This window comes from Panthera tigris, chromosome A2 (assembly GCF_018350195.1).
Source record: "Panthera tigris isolate Pti1 chromosome A2, P.tigris_Pti1_mat1.1, whole genome shotgun sequence".
Lineage (NCBI taxonomy): Eukaryota > Metazoa > Chordata > Mammalia > Carnivora > Felidae > Panthera > Panthera tigris.
The window spans coordinates 65,371,734-65,383,770 of NC_056661.1; the positions used below are offsets into that span (position 1 = coordinate 65,371,734).

General features: G+C 46.6%; 1 protein-coding gene across 1 annotated transcript in view; it reads right to left on the bottom strand.

Moving 5' to 3' along the window:
• Positions 1 to 12,037, bottom strand: part of COBL (cordon-bleu WH2 repeat protein) — a 188,875-nt gene that overhangs the window by 43,153 nt on the left and 133,685 nt on the right. The gene's annotated exons all lie outside the window — the stretch shown is intronic.

Below are 12,037 nucleotides of genomic sequence, written 5' to 3' on the forward strand. Positions count from 1 at the left end.
GTGATTGAGCCCCAGATACTCCACGAGCTGCACGGCAAGGATGCAATTTGAGGTCGGGGCAGAGACAGGACGTGCATGCAGTGGTGGCCCCTCCGTGGCATCAGAACAGCATGGGCCGCCACCTGTTTCGGGCAAAATGGGCCCAACCGGAGACGGAGGCAGCTACCCTGCGCTCCTGCTGTGGGCACAGCTCAGACAGCACAGCCTGTGTGTCCCCCCAGCAAACGGCCCCTTGTTCTGGGCTGAGTGGTGTTCCCCCTAATACCGTAGGTATCCAACCCCCAGGACCTCAGAATGTGACTGTATCCGGACAAGGTCTCTACAGCAGTGATTAAGTTAAAGTGAGGCCCTTAGGGTGGGTCTTGACCCACTATGACTGGTGTCCCTATAAGAAGAGGGAGACCCCAGCGTGCACGCCCACCTAGGAGAGTCTGTGTGAGGACGCTCTGAGGAGTACTGCCGGCTAAGGGGAGGGGTCTCAGGGAACCAACCGTGTGGGGCACCTTGACCTTGGACTCCCAGTCTCTGGACTCCAGAGCGGCGAGGCCAGAGTGTCTCCTGTTTGGGTGGTCCAGGCTGTGGGGTTGTGGTGGCCCGAGCAGGCTCAGACACCAGGGCACGTGCTGCTGTGAGGAAAACGTTAAAGCAGCAGGCAGCCTAGGACGACCTGTGAGCCTGAGAGATGCTAACATGAGGTAACCGTCTGGACCGTGTTTGGGGTCCTCCAACCTCCTTCTGGGCTGGGCCCCCCATTCATGGTGCTTCGGTGGGCCCCATCCTTTCTCTCACCTGGGGTTTTCACAGACGGCTCTGCTCTCAGCTGGTGGCTTTGGGGCGAGCTTCCAGCAAAAGAGACCACCACCCCGGTGCAAACAGCAGGTCCTGCTGTCTGTCCTCTACGGACACACAGGCCAGGCTGCGGGGTTCACGTCCTGCCTGAGGTCAACTTGCTCTCACTTCCGGCCTCTGACACATTTCCTGCCACGTCTGTGCCTGCATTTTCTCCTTTGTAAAACCAGAAGGTTAACAACAGCACCGACCTTGTAGTGGGCAGCACAAAAGGGTTAACCCACAGACCTTCAGACGGCCATTTTATCCCCTCCGGGAAGGGAACCAGCAAAGACTGAGTCCCCTCCATAGGCAGGCCCTGCAAACTCGGGCACAGTGGGCCCTGGGGCAGGCCGCCTTCGCTGCGGCAGGTGCTCTCGGGCCACCAAACAGCCAGGTGGGTGCAGGTGCAGGTGCTGAGGAGAGACGCGGGACGGGGCTGGGGTCCATTCGAGTCGCACGGGATTTCTGCCCGTGCTCGTGCACATCTTCACCACGAAGGGACCGCATTCTCCTTAATTCTGTGGTAAGGTAGGCACCGAAGGGAGGGTTAAGCGTGGCCACTATCACCGCGTGCCATTCTGACCTGTCCACATGTATCGGAAGGATGGGTGGGTGGATGGATGGACAGATGGACAGACGGAGAGGGACAGAACAAAATACAGATAGGCAGAGCCACTAATACACACACTGCCACATCCTCATTCCTTTTTGGATCCCGTCACCCCACCAGCACCAGCGGATGGGACTCTGAATCTGAGCCCAGGCTCTCCTGAGCCGTGTGGTCGTGGGCAAGTGCCTACGCTTTTCTGGCCTCACTTTCCCTTCTTTGTAAACAGAGGGGGCTCCACCCTACAGCCTGGTCACTGAAGTCTGCTCTGTCTGTCCGGCTGCAACATAATATTGGAATCAACCAGAAGCCCTGATGTTTGTCACTTGAACCTTTGTTCACAGGGACGACTGTCCTACGATGGGATAATCAGGGCTCCCCCTGGTGGCTGAAATGAACAAGGACAGGCACTCATTGACCGGGAAGCTCTATCTTGTCAATAAATCGGCCCCTTGGCTGCTTGCTGACCTAGGGGACAGCTGCAGGGTCAGCGGATGGCTTGCAATGCAGCTCCTCGCCTCCTGCAAGATGGGCAGGTGGGCTCCTCTCGGCTAAATTCACCCAGTGTGTGGCTTCATTCACACACTCATGCCTCTTTAGCAGGAGAAAATTATGCAGTTGAGAACAATCTTTCTGCTTCCTCTTGAAAATCTGGATAGAGGAGAAACAGTTCAATGGCTCGTGTGTGCATGAGTGTGTGTACTGACATGTCCCATACAATGCATTCAAGCCACTGCTTTGACCAAGAATGTTGTGACTAGTTCTCCCAGTAGGATCACTAGGCAACTATCACAGACCACATCGATTCGAACACTTGATGTTCGACATTTTAACAATTCCCTGATTAATTGCAGAGCTTTACTTCTCAATTAATTTAGAATTTTGACTATTAAAGATTATACTTTGCTATGGGGCACCTGGGTGGCTCAGTCAGTTTGAGCGTCCAACTTCGGCTCAGGTCATGATCTTGCATTCGTGGGTTCAAGCCCTGTGTCGGGCTCTGTGCTGACAGCTCGGAGCCTGGAGCCTGCTTCGGATTCTGTGTCTCCCTCTCTCTCTGCTCCTCCCCTGCTCAAGCTTTCTCTCAGTCTCTCAAAAATAAATAAACATTAAAAAAATTTTTTTTTAGGAAGTTACACTTGGCTAGCTTTTCCCATTAGATTTGCAGATAAGGTTATCTGTGTAGTTGAGTGTATAACGTTTCATTTGTGTGTATACACACACGTACAGATTACAAACAATTACAAAGGGACATGGGGATGCTGGGGAAGGTGCTGGCAGTTTACTGTCTTGATCGTGCCAATGGTTTCACAGGTGTATACAAGTTTCGTGTGTGTGTGCCAATTATACGTCAGTGAAACTGTTAAAAAAAAAAAGACATCAAAACTACAAAATCCCATTGATTTTCTCCCTCTACTTCGACTTGCGGTGTTCATTCCAATATTAAAGACTAAAAATCTCAATCTAACACTGTTCTTTTATATTCACTGAACTTAACTCAGTCTTCGCACATAAACTATGTGCCACGGAGTCCTTAAGGCCCTGCTTCAGCACGCCCCGGCCCTCACCAGGGAACCATGCTGTCCTCATTCCTGTGACAACAGCAATGAGAGGGACAGGAAAGGGGCTGGCACACACACAGAAGGCAATGCTGCCTTTTAGCACCTGCCCCCCTGCTGGTTTCATCAACATTGTGCCTGCAGGGCCGACCTGGGGCTTTGCCCACATGAGAGAAGATGGGCCGAGAAGCTTGACCAGGAGAGATGCTGGAAACCCAATACCACACGTTATCAGGCAGGAATGTCAATGAGAGAAACAGGCCAGAGGCACAAACGCTCTTTACTCCCATCAAGAATGACATTTTCTCTCAGTTTTCTTGAAACGGCAGCTCTACAAGGTTTGTGATTCGTCTCTCCACGTTTGTCCACGTAGAGCCAGGAGACCCGTGTTTTGCGGCAAATCTGACTTAACATTGGCAACTCTACTCAGCCAAGGGGATGCGTCTGTAGTCTGGATACGGCAATCTGCTGTCCATTTTCTCCTCTGAATTTAGAAGTCATGCTATTCAGAAAGTCTTTATATTCCTTCTTTACCACTTCTTACTCACTCAACACCCAGGGGAAGATCTTTTCTCATCAACACTAGTTCCTTACGAGCCAAAGGAGAGATGATGATGCACACTGGTTACTGTATTTGGATTTAGATTGTATGTTTGGCTGTTTCCCCGCCCCCCTCATTTTACTCCCTAAAGACTGGAGGGCAGATTTATCGCCCTGGAAAAAATGCAGTCGGTCTAAATCATCTGAATACCTTTCATCTCTTTCTATGCTTTTCTTTGCCGAAGGAGATGGGAAGATACGAACTTCTGACATTTACACAGCTTCATCCTTCGTAATAAAAATGTATTATTTTCTCAAGAAAGAGAAGGGTTATGGAAAGCATCGAAGGGCAAGATAAACACAGAACGTGATGATAAATTTAATCTCGCAGTTTCCAGCGAAGGGAATTTTTGGTAGAAGGGTTACCGGTTCTGTGCTCCTACTGGTGATGAATGAAGCATGGGCACAACAACGTAAACCACAGATACGCCACGGAGAGCTCTGAGACTCATTTCCTTTAAGACCTGGAGCTTCGTCTTCACTGGAGCGTTTGAAGTCTGCTCACTGTTGTTTTACCATGGTGAGTGGGAAGACCTAGAACTGTTTTGAGTTTTCCTCCTGATCCACATTCCTAGGGTATGAATGATGAGGTAGTTAAAACCCACGCATGCACACTATTCAGGGGGACAGAAGTACACGCTCTGTGAGTGGATGAACTCCTGGACGATGGAGAATTGGTGCTGATTCGGGACACCGTCTGTACTTGTGTGCAGGGCCCTTATCCCCTCTCATCCACTTGGAAGAGGTAATCCTGTCTCTATTATAGAAAAGTGTACCTTGGGGCGCCTGGGTGGCTCAGTCGGTTAAGTGTCTGAGTCTTGATTTCGGCTCAAGTAATGATCTCACCGCCGTGAGATCGAGCCCCATGTCTGGCCCTGCGCTGAGTGTGGAGCCTGCTTGGGATTGTCTTTTCCTCCCTCTCTCTGTGTGCCTCCCCTCAACATAAACAGATAAACATTATACAAAGAAAAGCAAAGCGTATTGTGCTACGGGAAGCATTAGTCCACACATGGACACGTTTTGAATCAGACTACGTGAGATACGAAAAGCAGCGAATACACCATATCATGTCACAAACCCAAATCAGTAGGAAAGCCGCGATGACGGGCAGCCGATAAGCAAACGCCACAGGGCTGCGACGCATGAGTGGTCGTGGTGGGTGCTAAAATAAAACACCAGTGTGTGAACCACGTGAAGCTCTCCCCACACCGTTTCATCTGCAGAACTGGAGTATTTCTTTACCACTAAATAATTTTAGAATCTGCATAGATAGGATTGCATGAAATCACAGCACGTTCTACTATCCACCATTGATACTGTCTCTGTGATGAATATGAGAGAATTTACGCCTGTTGTAGCTGAAAAATAACATATAATTTTCCTTTCACCTTAGCGCTTGCTATAGAACTGGTATTCCTGAGGGACTCCTCTGTCAACCGTCAGGAGCGTGGGCCAGCCACCAGGTCTGCTTGATCTGTCTCTCAGGTTAGAGAATGTGCAGGACCTCAGATTTCTTTTACCGTAATTCTTTTTTTTTTAAGTTTTTTTTTTTATTTTGAGAGAGAGAGAGATGGTGTGAGCAGGGGAGGGACAGAGAAAGGGAGACAGAGAATCCCAAGCAGTCTCCATCCAGTCAGCACAGAGCCTGGAGCCGGGCTCAAGCTCACGAACTGTGAGATCATGACCTGAGCCGAAATCAACAGTCAGATGCTTAACTGACTGAGCCACCCAGGAGCCTCTACTGACTGTAACTTTTTTTTTTTTAAATCTTTTTTTAACATTTATTTATTTTTGAGACAGAGAGAGAGCATGAACAGGGGAGGGTCAGAGAAAGAAGGAGACACAGAATCTGAAACAGGCTCCAGGCTCTGAGCTGTCAGCAAAGAGCCCGACGCGGGGCTCGAACCCACAGACCGCGAGATCATGACCTGAGCCGAAGTCGGATGCCCAACCGACTGAGCCACCCAGGCGCCCCTCTACTGACTGTAACTCTTGATAACACGTGTCACATCATGGACCAAAGAAACAGTTCTCTGGCTGACTTCTATGGAGAATGAATAACCCCCAAGGAGGGATGGGTTCGGAGATGAGCCAGAAAGGAAAACCTCTCTGAGATGTACGTGCTTTGAGGAAAAATGATTCACTGAATTAATCTGATTCCCAGAAGATTCTAACGCTGGTTCGTACAGTGTCAAGACATATGTAGATCTCTAAATTTTGGTCATTGAATTGCCCTGAATCATCCCCAGCTGTGTATCGGGCCATCTTGGTGAAGGAGAGCCCTGAGGTACAACGAAACGTCTGTGACTTTGGCTAATTTCGTGGCCGATTCTATTCGTCAACGTGAACCGGTGTGGATCGATTGAATTTGCTCCCTATGTCCGCACATACACATCTAAGTCCTCCATTCTTCAACAGAGCTTGACATACGTTTTGTTATATTTTCTGTTTTCCTAACCAACAATTCTATGAGCAATATCACTTTCCCGTTTTCTTTATGCCTTAAGATTTTCTGCGGCTCTTTCTCTTTGGCGTAATAGCTGCTTCTTACACAGATGCTTATTGCTGTAATTATATATGATCTTCTACAATCTTAATGTCTGGGTCATAAATCTTGATGCTTTCCCCAACGTTCAGGTAAACATTATCTTTTCTTGTTTAGACTTTCCCCACTTAATGATTTGAGGTCAAGTGACTGCTACTTATCAGACAAAAGTTCTTTATTTAAATGCAAAAAAAAAAAACACAACACAACAAACAAAACAAAAAAGCACTAACTTGTTCTATGTTTTCTTGTGAGTAGTTTCTGTAACTTTCTGGGTTGTTTTTTTCCACCAACACATGGCACCAGATTGGTTATATATAGCTCTAGCTATATATTTCTGTGAGCGCTAGCTTATATTTCTTTAACTATTAATACCAATATCCGCTGCGATAATTCCTACATTAGTCAGCACTAACATTTTTATTGTGATCAACCAGACAACAGTCATACAAGTAAAAAAAACACTTCTTTTTTCTTACTTTGAGTAATAACAGTTAAAAAATCTTCTGGAGAGACACATGATAAGCCTCCCCGGTTCAAGCGCATCTCTGCGCAATGATCAAAATTCATCAAAGAGAGCACGTCTTTCTTCATAAACCCTGAATCTTAATGTGATTACTCCCACCTGCTTGGTGTTAGGACTGCTGAGGTGGCTGGTTCCCGGTAACTGGCTAGGTTTTCTCAACATGGGAGAGACGACTTACACTCCGGAAAGACCAGGCAACACGCCCATGGGGACATGGTTTGTCATAACCTTAAGCATCTTTACTACATGGACAAACCTCCAGACTTGCATTTATCAAATGGAATTATCATCACTTCTTTTCACAGGCATGGGGAACCACAGGTAGTGAAAGCCAAGGGCAGGGGTCACGTGCCGTTCATCGCGTTAGTCCCCAAAGTTGGTTCAATGCCTACCGTCAAGCAAATTCTCCGTGTTTGGTGAATAAGTGGTGGGTGACAACATGGGGTGAGTGACACTCTCTTTCCTCTGTGTTCTTTCTGTAAACTGTCTACATGGTGGAGAATACAGTAATAGGAAACTCCGAAAAACACTTACAAAACGTTGGGTCCTATGTATCCCTGAATGTGTGTGTGTGTGTGTGTGTGTGTGTGTGTGTGTAAGTAGTTGTGAGTTCCTACAGATTATATTTACAGTTCATATATTTAGGCACTTAGTTTTACCAGGGAGACAGAATATTTCCAGTGTATCTAAGCTGACCACACTGGCCAATTTGTGGACACAATCTAAAGGCAAATGGAGAAGATACCCTGCGACTGAGTATCAAATAAGAGACATTGAATTAAGAATCAGAATCAGAATCAAGCAAGGCTCTGAACAGAAACATACCCACGGGCCAATGGAAGGGTCATGTCAGACAGGCCAATGTCATCAACCTGGAATTTACACATACGAGGCTTTACCTCCTGCGAAGAAATACGAATGTCGGTCACACAAATCTCTGTTGTTTAAGCACGTGTACGTGAATTCTAGAGAAAGTAGAGCGCGGGGGGTACAAAGGAGCCCTTTTATGCCGACAGGTGGATGAACAGGAGAAGGAGAGTCAGGACAGGAGAGGCACGAGGAAAGTCAGAGGTATGGCGCTCCAGGAAGGGAACTCCATCAGAAACGCTTGGCATGAGCAGGGAATGACGCACAGCAGTAAACTGTGGGGGGGGGGGGGGGGAGGGAAATAAATGGCAAAATATGAACACAAACTCCGGCAAAATAAATGTCATCGTCATCATTCACCTTCAAGCCCCTGGAGACTTAACGCTGTGTAAACAGCGATGGATGGGCCACATCACGTGATTATGATTTCCTCTATTTCCTCCTCGTCTTTTGTCGATGTCAGTGGTTAAAAAGGTCTACTGATCCCCTGGAAGGACTAGATCATAAGCGCCACTGAACTCACTGTTGTCTTCCAGACTGTCAAATAAAGTGATTCGGATTTGCTGCAAAACTTCTCTTTAAAGACCTTGCAGGCAGAGACACTGGCCTGGAATCCTGCCCCCGCCCCCCCCCCCCCCCCCCCCCCCCGCCCAGTAGAGCTCCAGGGGGAAACAGATATTATAGTTTCATCACACCCTGGATGGCAGACCAATCCATCCCAACCTTGATAATGTCCTTCCTGAGCAGGGCTCAGGCATCCATTGAGAAAACACAGATTGATTAAGTGAGTCAGAGAAAGTCTTCACCTGCACATGCATGTTGAGTTCTACTGTTCTGAAGGAGCACACCCCTTCCGAGAAGCTTCTCAGTGGGAGACTGACCCATCTGATAAAGGGCCATTCCCTGCCAGTAACTTAAGGCCCTGAGGGTCTCCGGGATAGGGCTTACAATGAAGAAGGGAAGAGGGGCTGTGTCCGAATTCACACCATCTCGGACAAATCCTGAAATAATAATCTAGAAGACGAGCGTGTCGGCTGGGGAATGCTTCGTCCCTACTCTGTTCCCTCCTGAACCAATCAAGTGATGATATTTAACAACAACCCTGAAAAATCAAGCTGTCCATTTCTCGTTTCACAGAGCTGAAACTTACATGAGTTCAGAAAGAAGTTCTCATAACTTTTGATGTTAAAAAAAAAAAAGCTTTCCGGGGCGGCTGGGTGGCTCAGTCAGTTAAACGACTTCGGCTCAGGTCATGATCTCACAGTCCGTGAGTTCGAGCCCTGCATCAAGCTCTGTGCTGACAGCTCGGAGACTGGAACCTGCTTCAGATTCTGTGTCTCCCTCTCTCTGCCCCTCCCCCACTCATGCTCTGTCTCCGTCTCTCAAAAATAAACATTAAAGAAACAAAACAAAAACAAAAAAACAAAACAAAACAAAAGTTCTTCTGCCTAACTTGACTTCATGCTACAAGTGAAAGCTTCAAGAGACACAGACACCCGTGGTGATTCGGTGACCACCACGGGGCTTGGGAAGCGGGTTACGGAAATCAAAGGTAAATTTGCTATCAGCATTCCTAAATCTATGTGACATTCCCTTGCATTGGCAGGTCGGTAAATGCTTAGTAACCAGCTCTCTAGGGAAAAAGGAAAGGGATAGATCAATCGATTGATCAATAGATTGATAGAAAAAGTTTTACTGATCTAAAGAATGGGTAGCACAAAACTTACAAGTGAGACTAAAGGAATACGATACTCTTTGTTGTAAATGCTACATAACTAATTTATTCTCACAGAAGGCTTTCATTTATTTTTGCCAAATTCTTTGGTCTGTAGCCGACCTCTAACCACTTCTGACAAATGCGTAGTTTCGAAATGAATGTAGATTGACAACAGATTGTATTAAGGAGTCAGATGAAAATGAAACCATGAAGACAGGTTGGGACTTAGCCTGTTGGTCAATCACGGGAATGACTCTCCTGAGTCAGATCATGGGTGTTGAAAGATGGGAGAAAAATTTTTTTCCACTTTTTTGGGTGTTCTTCTCAAGGTACCGGCTATGATATGACATGCTTTTGTATTTAATCTGTATTGATAGCACCCTCTAATCCCTCTCTTACCCTAGATGATTAACAAGACAACACATCGAGCCATGATGTGTAACTTTCGCCAACTTCCTCAGTAGGGATACTCCCTCCACTGATGATTTCCATCTTTGGATGCGAGTCACCGAATGTGGCATTGGGAAGGGATGTGTGGAAGCACATTGTTATATGGTATTTTCACTGTCGTAAAATGATTGAATCACATTGATTCAACGTATATAAAGAACCTCAAAACTCCAGGAATAGTAAAATGTGGTAAAGTCATTAGGAAGTGATAACATTTCAGTATTGGTTATATTTGTTTTTAATATCATCTGTCAGCTTACATAATTGACTTTTTAAAAAAATGTTTATTTGTTTGGAGACAGAGAGAGAGAGAGGGAGAGAGCCAGGGAGGGGCAGAGACAGAGTGAGAGAAAATCCCAAGCAGGCTCTGAGCTCTCAGCGCCGGGCCCGACAGGGGGCTCGATCTCATGAACCGTGAGATCATGGCCTGAGCCAAAATCAAGAGCCCTGACGCCTAACCGACTGAGCCACCTAGGCACCCCCATAATTGACTTTTCAATAATAGCTCTGTTTAGCGATCGGCTCGCAAAATTCGTGACATTTCGAACAGTCTGCTCTCGCTAACCGGTGTCAGGCCCAGGGCATACCTGCTGTACTGACCTGTCACTAAGTTCTTCAATTCTCTCTCCAGTCAGGGACACAGCGGCTCGCAAATAAAGCACCAAAAAGTAACTAGCAGAAGAAGTAAGTCCACGGGAGTTTTAAGAATGCGTACCCCTAGCTCTACTGCGTGTCTCTCACTGCTTTGCTTCTAAGTAGCCATGAGTCTTTAGTTCATGTTGGGGGGACTTAATGGTTTGCAAGAAGGCATGTTAACAGGCTAGACATTCAGTTCCATTTTTTTTTTCCCCAGTGTGTTTCTGAGCAGGGACAGACTCTGCTCCCACAGTCACTGGTTTCCTTCCATTTGCTCACTATCCGCTTCCTGTTTTCCCGGACACTCGCGCTTTCCCAGGGCTGTGGGGGCCGCTGGGTGGGCCGGCTGCCCTGCCCCGGGAAGGAAAGCGGCAAACACACACCAGACGAGGGCCAGAGCACTTCCCTGGGCTCGCCCTGAAGTCCGCACACCTGCCAGGCTTCAAGGGCGCTTGCTTCCACCCCGAACGAGACTCCCAGAATTGTACTTGTGTCACAGGCGTGAAGATTAACGGCTTTGTTTTGAAACAGGTGGAGTGTCTGGGTTCAAATTTTAGAGCAGGGGCTTAGGTGACGTTAAAAAGAGGATTGGTCCCAATTTAAGGGACGTCAGCAAAATTCTCGTCTATCTTTTCCTGCTTTATGCTCTGGGCTCGGGCAAGCTCACGGCTGATCGCTGAGCCAGAGTCTTTAGCGAGCATCTGACCCAGCATGTGGGGATTCGATTACAGCCAGTGAATCGCGGAGCCGTGCCCGGAGTAGTCCTGGATTCTCAGTTCTTCTGCTGAGTCACACTGCCTAAAATATGAATTATTATTTTATATGTTACATATGCATCTTATACATTTTATTGTATTACATTATGTGCATTATATTATACACATATTTTTAAAAAGTCATATTTTATATGTATATTACATTATACATTTTAAATATATTTTTATATATTTATAGATCATATTATACATTATTAATTTTCTATTAAGCACACTCAAATGACTATTTTGTAATCGAAAATGGCTAGCTGATTTCTCTCATCTTATTTCTCTATTCTAGAATCTCCTTACAATTCTTTAGAATGGGATACTTACTAACAGATTGAAAACCAATCACCTAGAGGCCACCATGGTGTCGCCAGTGCTGTCTTGACTTGACAGGTCATTTAGATCAGAGGACAGGGACCCACTTTTCCTGTACGCTTTTAAAATCCTTTCCCAATCACCCCAGCAATGAATGGCCAAGGAAAGACTGACTTACTCAAACCTACTATAGGAAGACGTATAGGAAGATGACAGTCGTTGAATGGTTTAATTTAAAAAATATAAAGCAAATTGCGGATCAGTAATTTGAACTCTCTACACATTGATCGTTAAATCTCCAGGGGCTTCTCACTGGAATATGTAATGGATGGTGTGTTAGCAGCCCAATCATTACCAGCTCTGAAAATCTCGTCAACACACAATCCAGCGAGCCAGTGACACAGCCTCCATCATCGTGACTCACAATGAAGGGGCAACCGAAATCAACTGTCAGCAGAAAGCAAGCTGATTAGAAAGTTAGAGGGAAAAAAATCCATATGCACAATCACATTGGCTTAGGCGTGCCCTTGAAGCCGCTATGTACATGCTTAGGTGTCCAAAGGTTAATATGAAAGCTCATTCATTAATAGGCCACAGACCACGGGACACATCCCAGGGGA